The following is a 16,920-nucleotide window of genomic DNA, read 5'->3' as shown; positions in this document are numbered from 1 at the left end:
CCCAGTGGGACGTGCCCAGAACACCTCCCGACGGAGGCGCCCAGGAGGCATCCGAAACAGATGCATGAGCCACCTCAGCTGGCTCCTCTCAACGTGGAGGAGCAGTGGCTCTACTCCGAGCTCCTCCCGTGTGACTGAGCTCCTCACCCTATCTCTAAGGGAGCGCCCAGCCACCCTGCGGAGGAAACTCATTTTGACCGCTTGTATCCGCGATCTTGTCCTTTCGGTCATTACCCAGAGCTCACGACCAACATATGTTACTCAAACATATGTGAATGAAACAAAACACAATTCCAGGTATGGTTGATGAGGTAACATTATAACATGGCTAAAAGCTCACAAGGTTGCATTTTGTGTAATATTGCCCCTTTAACTAAATCAGCTGAACTTCTTTTTCTCCATAATTTATCCCATGCTTTTCAAAAGAACAGTCATCTCCATGGTGACTCAACCTGTTACGCTCTAAACCCTAGGGATCCAGGCAGGAGCGTTTGTGTGCCCTTAGGTAAGCCATCCTTCGCAATATCCCTCTCCCCCCCCATCGCATTTGTATTCACACAGCGTCCGAATGCCTGCAGTGACAGCTATTTAGCATTATATTTGAATGCCTTTTTAGAGGACCTCTTCAAAGGAGCGCGGGCGTTGTAAGAGAATGGAACAAATAGCAGATGGTGTCAAAACTCGGTGTTCACAGCAGGAGGGGATGCAAATCTGCGTCATTCATTAACGCTGAGGACGGTAATTTGATGATAACTAAATACATGATTCGGTGTAGCAGAGGTATCCAGGCCAAGTATTGAATTGAGTATGTTGTGATGGAAGGAGGTCACACAATATGGATGCGTGGAGGTGCAGGGGGGGCTTCAAAGGTTATTATGTGTTGATGAGAGGAACTATTGGACTGTAAACACACTTCAGATTAGATGATCAGGGGTAATTGATGGCCCTGCGTACTTGATCAGGATCATGTATTGGCTTTATGACTTCCACTGTGTCCGAAACGTATTATCAATGGTTGAATACTCGGCTGTAATCTTGGTATGGGAGTATTCTGACCTTTAGGAGGTTATTTTTATTAGTATTAAAAAGGTTAAAAAATATTCATGTTCTGCTGAAAGCTAAAAACTTTAAATTTTTTATTTCAGTTCTGCCAACTTTCATGTAAAAATATTTTGTGTTTATTTGCCCCTAAACAACTTGCATTTTTTCGAGGCTTTACTGGAAGCATTTTGAGGAGAGATAAACGGAACTAATCGAAAAACGCAGGATTACTGAAACTAGTGCAAAATCAATTCCAGTAATATTTTGGCATGAGAACAACCTGACCACACTGTTAATAGAAAAACTGTAATTTTTTTGGCTACACTTTACACTCAGTTGAAGTAAAAATCCCCCCACAACCTATAGAAACTTTATCAAGACTTCCTTTGGCCACATAGTAGTTTTACAGAAGCCATAACAGCCCCATCTGTCTCAAGAGTCTAGAAGAAAGTGTTTCACAGAAAACTTCAAAAGTGTGACTTGAACAGGTGTGGAAGTTAAAAGTGTTAAAAGGGCCAGTGCAAAAGTTAGATAGAAGTCTGTGAGCTCCCATTTATCCACTGTGTGTGCGCGTGGAGGTCAATTTTAAGACACCTACTGCTTTAGCGCACTCTCTAATACCTAATCAATAAATAATCTGCCTCAGAATCTGCACCCGGGCCTTGTTCATCCATCACTCACTTCTTTTGCACCATTCCGCAGTGCACATGCTAACAGTCTTTCCCAGACATGGCCAAATCCCTTTTTCTTCTTTCCGTCTGTTCTCCAAATAACAACAGTTTTGCAGTGAGCGCGTTGTTCGTCTCTTGACCTTCTGTGTTGTTGCTAAACTGACAAAAGTAACAGAACAGTTGTGTATCCTGCCGGCGATAACTGGATACAGAAAGTTGATTTTATTGGTCTTTTTGCTCCCACTCTCTCTTGTTTTTTACACCAATCTGCAGTCCTTTCCCATTGCCCTCTCCACCTCCGTCTAATCTGCCCCCTCTTCTGCCTGTTTTTGCTTTGATCATGCGCTGGTGCATAGACCTGTGTCGCTAGGCAGCAGGGACTACGTGCACAGGCAGGATTCAGAGGTCACAGCGTAAGTGTAGCGGCTAATTAACGGAGATGGAAAAGAGTCATTTCAAAGGGAGGCATAGCGTGGATGCACAATACTAGCCACCATTTTCTCTTGTATTTTTGCTGCTTGTTACCTTTTTCAACAGTCCTCCAAAAACACTTGATGGCTTATTTCCATGGACACGGACACCTCTCTCCGCTCGGATGGTCACGTTTCCTAAGCCCCGCCACCACTTGGACAAATCCACCCATTTTCTCATCGCAAGAATGACATTTATTTTCTCATGTTCATGTGTTTCTCCGAAAGGATTGTGTTTTCCAGTAGAGACAGCTTTCAGTTTTTCTGTTTTTCACTGTTTCTATATCAAAATGCTTCCTTGCTTTCTTCCCAAGAGTATATCTCAACCAATAAAGCCAAGAACTAAATGTGTTTGAGAGCGGTCCAGCCATAGTCTTATACACACTGCTTAGGAATGTAACAATAACCGAAATATCGTGATATAATATCGTGGACCATCACAATATATCAAATTACAAGTCTTTTTGCTTAAATTAAGAGTTATGGTGCAGCAATTTCACTGTAGACTACATGAAGAAATAACAGTTCTAAGCACTTTTAAGTCTTAGTTTTAAGTCTTGTCAAGGCATTTTAAGAGGAAAAAGTAGCATATTCACAGTTTTGTTAACCTCTACAAAATATCACAATAAATATCACACTGTGAGATGTATATCGTGAAAATATTGTACAGAGAGATTTGGATATTGTTACATCCCTAATCGTGAGCCTCCCCACCATATCGTGAGCTTTCCCACGATATCGCAATAAATATCGTACCGTGAGGTTCATACTGTGACAATATCATATCGTGTGTCTTGGATAACGTTACACCCCTAACACTGTTGCATTTGCTATAGTATTTTAATCATGATCCTCGTAATATAAAGTGTCTATGACAAGTTTTGATCATTTTAACATTATTTGGTGGAATAATACCTGCTGTAAATATAAATGATAGTTTTACAATGGTCAAGAAGCAATTTGTAAAGAAAAGTTGAAAAATATGTTGACAATTGCAAGAAGTAAAGAGGTCTATTTTAGGGCGTTCCATTTTGATCACAATAGGGAGAATTTTGTCCAAAAATTTATCACAATTTACATGCAAGACACATATTTTTCTGATTCTTTAAACATGATTTCAACAAAATAAATGTGTCTTCTTATCATTTTATTTGTCAAGTGATAATTTCTTTATACATTAGAGAAGTTTTGGCTCGATGTAACACCTGTTTGTTAGGCAACAGTTATGGAGTGTGATATTTAACTTAGCACCATAGTTATTTATAGTTAACTGACTTGCCCAATACATCATATGGAAATGATACCTTAGCTAAGCCCCCCACCGTTCTACAATAGTCCTTTGAATTATTACTATGATTACATATAATGCAGATTTCCACTCCATAAGTGCCTATACTGATTGTAGTAGAAAATTTAGTCTGAGGTAGAACTTGAATATGTCTTTTCCTTCTGTAGAAAATAGAGCTGAGAAATACATTGGGCTCTGCTGCTTTCAGAAGAAATGTAGCATTGAATCGGCATTGTGGGGCTTCTGCCATGGATCCGCCAACATAACCCGCAGCTAAAATGTGGAGTTGAACTTTTAATCAATAATTCAAGCATGCAGGCGGTTATCCTCATCACAAGGCTTTCAATTCAGGCTTGTGTGAGTGACAGAGAGGAGAGGGGAGTGCTTGGTGGTGTGCATATGAAAATACTGCAGGATTCTCATTATAGGTGATGATACAGAAGCATGGGATGATGCCTTAGCCCTGCCTCCTGCTCAGAAAATCAATGACATGGTTGCCGGTAAGAATCAGACTCAGCGCTGACAGGAAATTCAAGTGGAGACAGAGTTCAGTTTGGGCAGCTTGATGGATTGTTTTAAATGAAATGAAACAATGTGAGGATGTATTGTTTGCCTATGAGTATGAAAGATTAAATGGGGGGAAAACTTTGTAGTTACTTTAGATTGCAGTGGATTTGGAGATAAACAAGTATACACTTTTTGTTTTGTTTGCTTGTCTCAAAAGGTAATCCACAGTTTGTTTTTTTTATCAATAGAGGAGATTATCGTTCTTTGCTCCCCTTGTCTTTCCTTTCACGTACTTTGATAGTATGCAGTTCATATTCATATGTTTGAAGCAGCATTATAATAGGATTTTTAATGGTTAATGGTCACACAGAAACTGTGCTTTTCCACCTTCAAGGCACTCAAAGCCCTTTACATCAGAGGACTACTCACCTATTCATACTCACATTCATACACCAGTGTAGATGAAGCAGGTTAAGTGTCTTGGCCAAGGACACAAAGACAGCATTCATCTGTGGCAGTTGGGACCAAAGTGCCAACCTGCGGGTCAGTGGATCTGACATTGCTACTGATGATGTTTATGTCGGGACCTAGTTATGTCGAACTGGCAACCTTCTGATCAGAGGGCGCAGACTCTACTACTTAAGCAATGGTCATCCACGGCCCGATAGAAAGTATTTGTTCTTCTTTTGTTAGTCGATTAAAGTTAGTTGTAACAGAATAGTGATCCTTTTCATAAAAAAAGGTGTTGGTTGTTGTAGTGTCTTTCTTTTTACCGTAGTTTCCGGACTATTGAGCGCACCTGAATGTAAGTCACATCAACAAAATTTTAACTAAATTTAAAAATTGTACATATTTAGGCTGCACCTGAAAATAAGCCACAGGTGTCCATGTCTTCAAGAACATTTTCTAGTTCGGGCCGACAGCTTTTATCGCCTCTGAAAGCTTTTGTCATCTTTTTGCTTTGACACAGTTCATCATGCTGCCATCACCAAAGTCTCACCGTTGACTCATTGATGCTGAGCTCACGTGCAGCAGCTCTATTTCCTTCTTCGACAGCCACATCAATTGCCTTTAACTTAAAAGCTGCATCATTTGCATTTCGTTGTATGTTTTCCATGAGGAAGGTGTGTACAAGAAGCTCAAAATAACAGTTTTAAACACAATTAAACAAGCATCTTCCTCGGCGCGTCACACTGTCTCTCCCCGCACTCTACAGCGCATGTCTCGTGCAAGAGCCGCTGTCCTGTCTGTCGTGTCAGTGTCTTGTAGGATTTCAGCAAATTTCAGGCTCTTGGGGGGCGGGGTTAGTTCTATCAATCAGGTATAAGTGGATATCCGGCTACTGAAGTTGGAGATGTTTCTTCTCGTCATTTACGCATACGGGTAAGACGTATCCCCCTAACTAATGTTCATTTAGCATCATAACTTATTTTATTACATGGTGATAAACTATTTGAGTGTGCTGACAATATCACTAGCTAGAGTAGCAACATCATGTTAATCCTAGATCCATGTGTTAACTGTACAGACAGCGGCGTTTTCTGCACTCATGCTGCACGTATCTTCTGTTGCCAAACCATAGACCATATAAATTAATGGTCAATGTGCCAAACAAAGAATCTGTCCATACATTAGCCGCATCGTTTTATTAGCTGCAGGTTTCAAAGTGTGAGAAAAATTTGCGGCTTATAGTCTGGAATTTACACTATCCCATAGTTTCCAAAAACACAAAATACTTTAGCATTTTTTATTATGATAAAGTAACTATACTGTAAAAATGCCCTGTACTGCCATAAGACACATGTCATAATAAGAATGTAGAATGAAGAAACTACTACAAATGGTTTGAAAGAAAGTTTTACAGATTTTTTTCTGACTGAGTGCCTCAATAAATAGAGAAAAGACCCTATATGAGCTTTAAAGTTATCTCTATCATAAATCGTGATCTGCCCCAGTGTTTTTTTCCCCAATGTCATCCTAATATCTATCTTATCTAAAATTAAACTCTCTGTGCTACAATTTACATTTTCTAAACTTGAGGTAAAACGAATGGGACAAAGTTGAGTTAGAATGGTGCGTTTGGAGTCTGCAGTCCTTTTACAGCTCGCTCCCTCTCCTGGGCTCCTCGGAGCGTTTGGAGGTCATTGATAATAGCATCAAGAAATAAAAACGCTGTCTGTTGTTATTCCGCAGAATCGCCTCTGCCGTACACCACATTTCATTAGTCCCATCAGCAAGGTAATTCACAGTAAAATATGAGGGATAAATTACTGTGCGTGACAAGCCTGATAATGTGTTGACAGTGCAGACGGGCTTTCTGAGTGAAGTGGCAATCAAAGACAAATATTGCTTTCTATCTGAAGTATTTATAATGCCAAATAGTTCCTGGAATAAATATATGACCCACTCACAGCTCCGAAACTATTTCACTGGATGGATGTGAACAGCGATCACAAATCAGATAATGTACACAATCTCAAGCTAGTTCATAGGTTAGCATATGAACAAGTTCAGAATACAGTTAAAGGGTCCATATTAGGCTATTTTCTGATATGGTATAAAGGGTAGAGGGTCGCTGTTAACTTAAAAACTATAGCTTCATGACATCACATGGTGGAACAGAGCATTTTGAGCTTTGGAAAAGCAGACAGACTAATAATAGAGGACTACTCAAACATGTCTGAAAGAAACAAAACACAACCCTGGGTATGTTTTATAACAGCAATTTTGCATAATATAACACCTTTCATACATCATTTTGGTCTTTATTATATGGAGGTAATGATTGTGGCAGATGTAGTGAGGGGTGGTTTTGCTCCTGAACTTATTTTTAAACTAATCCATATACAGGGATCATCAAACTTAACAGATGCTTTCAAGTGCCACAAAAAATGAACTAAACCAGGATGCATGACTAAAGGACTAGGACTAAATGAAGTCCAAATTCATGGGCATTTTAATATTTCAGAATTCAAAGATAGTGAGATTAGAAGTAAAATGTTTCTTGGTTGTGGGAGCTGTATGATTGCAGTTAAAGACTCGAATAAACCAACAACATTCATTTCATTGTTTTTTGTTCATGAATATGTGCAGAGCTGTGTACAGTACATTCAACTGAAAACACAAATAACTGAATGATTTACAACTGACTGTATTTGACATTTTTTCACATATTGTGTTTTTTGCATTTCTGTACTTCTTTGTAGATGACTTTCACAGGGGAATGCGACTATATAGATATGCTATGTCAACAACTAACAAGTCTAATGACCAAACAATGGGGATTAAAGCTGAGAGCAGGTGGCCGCCATTAATGAAAAGGATTCCTTTAATGCATATTGTAAATGTGTTATGGTGTCCTCATTATTTGTACTTTTCGCTGATCAGGACAAAAGAATTGTGGATAAAAAACTAACTTTTTTAACTTAATTTCCTGACGAGCAATACAGATCTTGTAGAATAAGTGCAGTTCACTGTCAGCTGTTTGCAACAGTATTATAAAAGTATATTAGACATTACAGTATTTGTTTGTCTTAGTTGCTGTCACAGAATAGGGATCTTTAACTCTTTCAGTACCAGTGCTTACATATATTCTGTTGAGAGAATGTGAAGTCTTTGATTTAGGTCCCTGAAGGCGGCATCAGTCCAAGTGGGTTTGAGCAGATCCTACATGAGCTCCCCGTGCAGGTCAGAGCTCCTGAGCTGCACATGCACTTGCGTTTGAAAATACAGTGCTTTGATATTCAGATCTGCCTGGGCCCTGGAGGGAACCAGCCTCACTATTGTCTATAGGGCTCAGGTTTGCTCTCATTCTAACCGTATGTTGATACATTTACCTGTAACCGTCTGTCTGAGGATAGAAATATTTCATTTTTCTTTACAAAAGCCGATTGCTTTTGGTTTAAAAGGCTAATTTAAAAAGTGACCCACTGTGTTTCTGTTTTAATTCACCTTACTTTAAAATCAATTAAACCAACCAACTCAAATTTACACACAGACTCAACATTTAATTATTTCCTTTTCAGTCCCTAGATTGAATGATTGTGGTAAAATAATTATCCCGCTGAGACAAGATTATTGTAACCTAAGGTTATCTTAGTTCTGCCCCCAATAATCAGCAGCTACAACAACATGCTCTTAATTATTAATAATTAACCTTGTGAAATGGGTTCAGCACTGCGCCCTGTGCTTAGTACTCCATGCTCTGTGTTTTCTCTTAAGAGTGCTAGCCCACCAGTGCAATTATTCCATTGTATAGTGAGAAGCAGCTCCAGGGCATGTTTTCTTCTATTTGAATGTGAATTCTTTAAGGTAGAATGTCCTCATTGTGTGAGAACTCCTCAGTACCCAGAAAGGTAACACTCTCAGGTTGCATAACACTTTATTCAGTTTTTACCAAACCACTTGTTGCATGTGTTTTAATTAGAATCTGTAAAATATCTCCATATTGGACATAATAGTAAAGGATATTGTACCATTCGTGTTGGATGTGCCTGTCAGTGGAGAACTACACAAATATGTTTGAAGACTAGACTTGATCTGGATCACTTAATCTAATCATCAGATGGCCCTCCTGGTCATGATCCCATACTCTGCCACACCGCTGCATAATCAATCCCATCTGGTATTGATCGCAGCCTTCCTGCCTGCTTGATGGCCTCTGCTTGTGCATATAGTGGGCTAATGTCAGCTTATATCAGTCATATCAGTCCTGTCTCTCATGTTCCCAGACTCATTTCCATTGTCTGACCCATCTGCCCTCCACTTGAAAGCAGCACAGCAGACATGTTGCTTTCTTCTTCCTCCTACAATCTCATTGACGTCTCCTTGAGCCGCTGCCGTTGGCTGTGACAGGTCCATGTCAGCAGAGAAAAGAGTCTCTTTAACAGACTGCTCTTTATATTGGAACAAATAACACTATATTAACAACAAGCCATCCACCTAAACACAGTTTTAACTGAATGCAATATCTTAACTGTTATGATTGGATCACATGTATATCAACTCTCATCATGTGGTGCAATTTTTCAGGTGGAGGGTCCGCCCCCTGCATGCATAGAGATGTTATTGTTTTGACTGGTATAATCACAGTAGAGCGTTAAATATGTCTATCTCCATTGAGACAAGCAGGTGATGCCAAATTACATGTCATGTTTTAAAAAAAATTTGGGGGGACCATCTGGTATTGTATAAATACAAGATAAGTATGTTTAATGTCATAATGTGGAACATTCCAGGCAAAGTGATAACATTTCCATGGATACAAGATGGTTGCAAACCCAACTATCAAAATCTTTATTAGGAGTGATTCTTTAAAAACCATAACCACATAAAGACATACTCCTGACCACAGCTCACCCCAAATATGTTATGTCATATGGGTCAGATTTTCTGAGTGGCCAGGCCTCCAGTGGTCTTCAGGCTGCGTATAGAGGCTCTTCACGGCTCTCAGTAGCTCTGGCCGCGGCCGCTCTGTGATTGCCTGACAGCTCCATTAAAAAACAGAGTCTGATTGCGTTGGGGTTCAATCCCAGAGCATGCATGACTAACCAGGCTGCAGCGGCCGGTGGGAGGGGCCCTCTTCAGCCCCTCTTCATTGGGTTTGTGTCACTTCTAATATAAAATGTTCTGGGCTAAGGAAGCCCCTATCTCTCTCTACTATCCTGGGAAAGGAGGTTGTTAACAAAGAGATCACATTGGTTTATATAGAAGAATTACAATGTATAGGAGGAGACAGAAAAATGTTCACTATGCATTGGATAGGTCACTTCCTTAAATTCCTTCTTTCCATCTCGGTTCTCCTGGGTACTCTCAGTCTCAGACCAAAATACACTCTCAATAAAAGGCTATTTGTTTGCTTTGTGGTTGTTCAAGTTTGAAAAACAGCTGATCCAATTAGACATCTCAGACATTTTAGGAATAGTTCATAAATATGTGTTAATGAAATATGCAGTATATTTCAGGTAAGTAAAGCAATTAAACACATAATTACAAAGTTGAAGAGAGAAAAGAACACTTTAACAACATTGTTACTGGAATGATTAAGTAGTTGTTCTCTAATGTAATGAAATGTAAAGCAGTAGCAATTAAGTCTTTATGAAATGCAATCTGAAAAACTAAGTAACTAAGTCATAACAGTAAAAACACCACCAACTCTAACCCTTAATATTCTTTAAAAAATGTATCTTTTTAATAAAGTGGTAACAAACAAGTTTGACATAAGAACATGTAAAGGTGACAGATTTTCATATTTCACATGCAGACATATTTATCATGGTAAATGTAGCTTCTTGTCTCTACCATTTTCCTGAGCACTTTGGGAAGCACAGTCACTGGCTGTGATGATATCTTGTATAAATGAAAGAATTATATTAGCTGAACAGAAAATATTTACTAAGATTTTGCTCTAATCACAGCTTCTCCCTGACATTCGGCACCGCACTGCTGTTCAAAAACAATGGGTGCAAACAAAGTGTGTTTTTCCTCATTTTATCTTGGAGACGTGTTTAGTTTTGGCCAACTGGTTCGCATTCCCATTCAACTGTATTTTTGAAATGAGGACAGAGTTTGGTCAAAAAAAGAAAACAAAATATTGTATTGGATACTGATGCCTCGGGGTTTATAAAGTTGGCTTGAGAACAGACATTCTGTTGTGTTGTGTGCACCTGAGTGTCAGTGTTATAGTCAACTGCAACATTTCTCTCTGTGCCCCAGAGAATAGAGTCTACAATACTATTCATATGTTTAACATGTGATCCATGTTCAACAAAATGTGTATGGCTTATATTACTCTATAAGTATGTGTGTGCCAGACAAATTTGATTGACTGATTACAGATTTTTATTTTTTCGATATCTATCTATATATATATATATATATATATTATCTATATATATATATCGATATATATATATATATATATATATATATATATATATATATATATATATATATATATATATATATATATTTTTTTTTTTTTATTTTTTTTTTTTTTCCTTCTGTAAATAAGTGCACTATATAATCTATTATGTATCGAAATTGTGCTAGTGTGTGAGGAGTTAGGGGTGGACATATGGACACAGCCTTAGTCATTATTGTAGCCTGAGTAGGATAATAACACAGCTATAATGTCCTTGTGGCTTATTTATTAGTTTACTAGACAAGAAAAATGTACACACAATGGACAAGAACATAATGGAAGTTGCTATAGAAGCCTGCCTTTCCAGTGCTAATGCCTAAACCATGAAAGTGTGTGTGGAGCAGAGATGACCCTTTACCCACGCTGCTTTGGTGTACATTAAATCTGGCCTCACTGAGATCTTTTCAAGTGGAGAGTGCAGTGGAGTTACAGAGAGAGCCATGGGTTACTATTGCAACATAAAGGGCCCAAATCCCAGTGAGACGCACGGCAGGGGCTAGCAATACTGTCTAATAGTAAAGCTTTAATGTCTTGCTAGCTGTAGTTGTGTGCCCCAGTATTTAAGGTGAACGTTCAGATAGGGGAGAATATTAATAAAGTCCAAATGCCATGCAAAAAAGGACCCTTTATGAATATATATTTCAGTAATTTATTCATCCTCATTGTCATTGTTATTATATATTTATGTAGTTGCACTTTGACCTTTAGATGGAGCCTATATAACTCTTATATATATAAAAAAAAAAAATCAAGATCATCAGCATCAGGATTTTCGACTCCTAAAACAGTGCCCAGATGATTTGTTGACTAGTAAGGGGTTATACTATCTTTTCTGACTTGAGGCTATCTGCGGTAGCCTGATTCATCAGCCAGTTTCATTTTGTTGAAACTGTCTGACCTTGCAGCATTAGGATTTGTTCAATGGTAGGTGTTGGGTACTTTTTTCATTTTTTCAATCGCTGCTATGTGGTCGTGATGTATATAATACTCCAAATCCTGTAGCAATAACATCTTTCCTCTTGATAAAATTCACCAAATATTGTCTTTGTTCTGGCTTTAAATCCTCGATCTCGGGAATCGTTGCCAACACAGAACGTATGTCTTCGTCTACATCCATCTCGACTGCTTTGTTTACTGTTGGGCTGTACCACAAAAGGGACACGGTCTACAACTTCCGGGGTTCTTGCAAACCGTCTAGTGTATTCCGATTCCTGTCCTAGTCGCTAGAGAGAAATGAAACTGAGCGGAGCACTAGGTGGTGCAAGCCTGGCTAGTCTGCTGGGTACTCTCAAACCAAAATAAATTATAGAAATTTCAATTTGTTTACACAATGGTTGTTCAAGTCTAAATTTTAAGTGATCAGTTGGACATCTGAGAATTACTGCAATAGTTAATGTATATATATATATATATATATATATATATATATATATATATATATATATATATATATATATATATATATATATATATATATATATACATACATACATACATACATACACACACGCGCACTCACACGCACACGCACACACGCACATATATATGTTGTTAAAATTAAAACACAATTACAAAGTTGAAGAGAGACCTTAACATCATCATTTGGAATTCTTAGTCATTTGTTGCCTTGTATAGACTTTTAACCCCAAACTAACCAACAAAATCATACCAGCAAAATCACCATCCACAGCAAATGCCTCAACAGTTTTAATATTGAAAACCAACAGATAAGCAAGTTAACAGTCATACCTGAAAATGAAGAAAATTCATTTTGCCATGCTCAAGTTTCACACCACGTATTGTACTGAATGAAGACCACAGTTGCTGTAGACATTTTACCTTTTAATACTTTTAAAAACATAATTCAAGTTACAAATGCTATAGCTGAATGTAAGTAATTATTTCAGTCTTGTGTCTTGCTGTCATGCCCCAGCACTGCCTATAGAATAACACCATTTATAATTCTCACCTTTTGGAGGCAATTACACGGCTGCCCTAATCTCATCAGTCAGGCGGACAGCTGTTGGACTGTTTCACTCTTATCTGGCTCCCAGCTCTCCTCTCCTCTGTCTTCTTCAGGATGGGTGGCTGGCACATCTACTGACAGACCACGCTGGGCTCCTCTCTCTGTGGAGCTGAGAGGGAGACCATTATCAGAGCCGTGTCGACGCTGACTTCTTGTTTTGACATAGCATCTTTCACCACTATCCCTCTTAGTTAAACGAAGACTTATTTGCAACTGAATGTTATTGCTTTTGTGGACACATTAAAGTAATCTGAGTAATCTGCCGTTATGTATGATGAGAATCTGCCTGTTAAATTGTCAGACCATTAACTATTGTTTCACTTTTATAATAAGTGGATCTAGACTTACAAGATATGTTAATGAATTTTGTTTTTATTTTTTGTTTTTCCCCCCACTCTACCACAATTTTCTCCTGATCTAGAGCCATACAAAATTAGGCATACCATATAAACATTGTATATGAAAAAAATTACCAGAAAAAACAAAATCAGAATGCTGCTCACTCAAATTATATGGCACACAAATACCTTGACTTTTGCATATCATTGCTGTCAAAGGACATTAAATGAGGGATTACATCAACTTTCTGACTGTTGTAAATTAGACATTACTTTGAATGTTTATCTGAATGAATGAATCTATAATCTATTTGAGTGTTCCCCTTTGGCGTGCTGTCTCAGAGAGATCTCCTCATGGTCCGGCCCAGGAGTGGAGAGTCAGCCATGTTTGTTCTGGATGACAGATACAATCTGCCTCTGTGTCAGCTGACTGGTCAATCTATATCTCATTACTCTCTCCAAACAATATCATGTCAGCTTGCATTCACACAGCTTAGAATCCAGTCCCCATGTACGACTATGGCAAATAAACCTACTCTGGCTTTTGCCCCCGATGTCATAGCATTAGGGGGTTATAGCCTCATGTCCATTTTACTCATTCTCTTGTGCCAGAAGTAAAAGTTATATGTTGAAGATTATGCGTTGTATGTAGAGATACACTAGTGATAGTAGTTGTGATATAGTGGGAGAAAGAGTAACAGTAATAGTGGTATTGTATTGGTGAATATCGATCTCTGATAGTAGTACATACTACAGAATGTAACCATCGATCCCACCACTGACCAAGGAATAAATTAATAATATATTCGGTTGTAAAGCAACTTTGAGTGTCCAGAAACTAAAACTATTGCATCATTACTACTATGACTATTAATAATTTTATGTATCCTCTGTGTCCATCTTCCCCAAATCCACCGTGGCATTTTTCCTGTTATTGAACTTTTTCCTCCAGGGTAGTGCTAAAGCAGGCTCCGCTGGTGTGATTTACTTTCTATTAGGGGATTAAAAATCAATTATGCAGGAAGCCATGCGTAGGCGTGATTATAGCCGCGCATGACGCCGCCATCCATCACAGGAGCACTCATCTCTGCAACCGTTAGTTACACAACGCACAGCCAGGACAGGCTCTCTAACCATGAACTCTGGCCTCATCTTCACTATAGGAAATGCACTGCCCACGCCAAGTATTATAAGACAAATGACTCCTTCAGAAGCTTAAAAGGCCCTTTGACTTACAGTGGGAGTCCAAAAACACTACATGGAATATCCAGCTATAAAACAGAATTATTTATGACATTCTTTCCCAATCGAATGAAGCCAATTACAACAATTACACAGCCATTTAGTGACTGGATAATCACACTGAATCACTGAACAGCTCTGAACAGGCTTTTAAATGCCATTTCACAATTCATACATGTTTGATAAATCACTATTTGTACACATAAATTATCCAATTCACTTTAGAGAATTTCTTCAAAATTGATTTGAATCGTTTATTTAGTGTTTTTTATCCAACATGCTTGCCCCACAGAATAAATTCTTATTTTATTAAAAAGAAAAACGTTGCAACATGTGTTTGGAATGCCTAAAAATGTCTGCTGGATCACATAGAATATGAATCTTTAACTTATTTCATGATTTCTCTGCTGAAATACTTGCTTTTATTACAGGTAAAAGTAAAAGCACTGCTGAAAATACTACTTACTAATTTGTATGAGTGGCCTTCGATTAAAATGCGATCCAAATCCAATACTTTTGAGGTTATGAAGTTGGATGGAACTTAATTTAGTCAGTTATTAAAGAATCAAAAACTTGGGGAACTTGGTAAACTCACGTGTAATGTCAACATTCACAGCCCCAGCATCACATGTTATAGCTGCAGAACCTTATTTTACTCCATTGAATTGAGTCGATTTCTGGTCAGGCCTGATAAGGTGGAGGCATGTTTTCTTGGTGGAACTCTTCATCTTTGGTGGCCTGTACACTTTTTGGTGAGAGACACATATGCGGGTCTGCAGACAGGACAAATGAGCCGGTGATAAAGGCTGTGTTTGTTGTTGTAGTAAGTCAGATGCCCCGGAGGTTCGGCACAGGAGCAGCTCCAAACTCCTCTTGTCCTGGCCCTTCCATCATGTGCTGACACAGCTACAACCGCCTCTCCTGCTTCACCCTCGGAGGCATAACACAAAAACTCATCTTTATATGTGCCGGCCAACTCTGACTTGAGCTGTTCAAATGCATCTTGCCTCAGTCACCCTGGAGAGAGCCCAGCACTGCTCTGCACTGGCCTAATAAGCCTCCACTTCCAAACCCATTTCCTTCTTCAACACAACACTAGCTATAGACTGCCTTTCAGACCTACCCAAAACATCATTGTTTTGCTTTAATCCAACAGGACATTGGCATATTTTGTGCTCTCATTTGGCATAATTTAATTACTTGTACATAACTGCCATAATTTCCCTCGATTAATTAAACCAAATGTTCAGTGTCAGATACAGATTGCCATTTAAAGCAAATGCCAACTGTAAAATGTCATTTCAGACCATTTTCTTGATGAAAACGACTTGTTGGATTTACATTCTGCATCATTTGGAGTGTCATAAAACCAACACTTTATTGACTATTGTACTGATTAACACTGTGTGAAAAATGATGGTGACAGTAACTTCATGGTACATGGTGTAACTTCTAAGGTGAATGGTTCGCCACCTGCTTTTCTCCATGGAGATGTTTTGTCTGGAATGTTTCACAGTATGGCATTAAACCTTTCCATCATCATAGAAAGCAAACCAGACCAAGTTACAGGTCATAAAATGAACTGCATTTGAATAAATGTAAGGTATATATACGTTTAATGTCTTATTGTAGAAGCAGAGCAGTGACATATGCATAGAAATAAATAGAAACAAAAAAGTTACATAGTGCAACTTTAATGAATTAATGAAAAATTGTAAAGATGGTCAAATTATTACAGTTAATATGCAGATTTAGTAGTGTACTTTGTAGCCTTAACATTGACAGACTTTGTTGCTACCATAAATAAGTAAGTGAATCATGTTTTTGTTTTGTTTTGTTTTACATTTATAAAATATCAAACTATTACATAAACTGAGCATTCATTGTACATTTTAAAAGTTGCTGTAGACTGTCTTTCCGTCATTAGTATGTGAATAGACACTGCACATGTGCGTCATATGAATGTTTGTCACTACAGTTTCTTCCATGGCGGCTGCACTGTGACTGGCTGCCTCTCTTTCACACCATACAAGCCTGACTTGTGCGGAACGGCACGTCTGTTTACTCTGAAAGGTTCAAAGATAATTTACCTGGATTAGACGAGCCATCTGTGCCTGCCAGCCCAGATTGCTTTGGAGGTGTCTCAATAAATACTGAGCAGCCTGTGTGGCAGCCATGGCTATAGAAGACCTGCTGCAAAGCATGCCTTAATACCCCTTTTTACATCAATTACCTTTGGCTGTGCGCTGGTGACATCACATGACCTCTGCTCATCAGTGGACGTCTGAAACATCCTACAGTACACAGCTGCAGTGGAGACAGGCAGAAAGGTTGTGATGTTGTTTGGGTTCCTTTGAACTACATTGAATTTCAAATGGAACATCACAGAGATGCAAGGCTGACATTGAACGTGTG

Source organism: Boleophthalmus pectinirostris, unplaced genomic scaffold, assembly GCF_026225935.1.
Source record: "Boleophthalmus pectinirostris isolate CB_2022bp ecotype Guang Dong unplaced genomic scaffold, ASM2622593v1 HiC_scaffold_16, whole genome shotgun sequence".
NCBI classification, from domain to species: domain Eukaryota; kingdom Metazoa; phylum Chordata; class Actinopteri; order Gobiiformes; family Gobiidae; genus Boleophthalmus; species Boleophthalmus pectinirostris.
Note: the sequence above shows the minus strand (reverse complement) of the source record.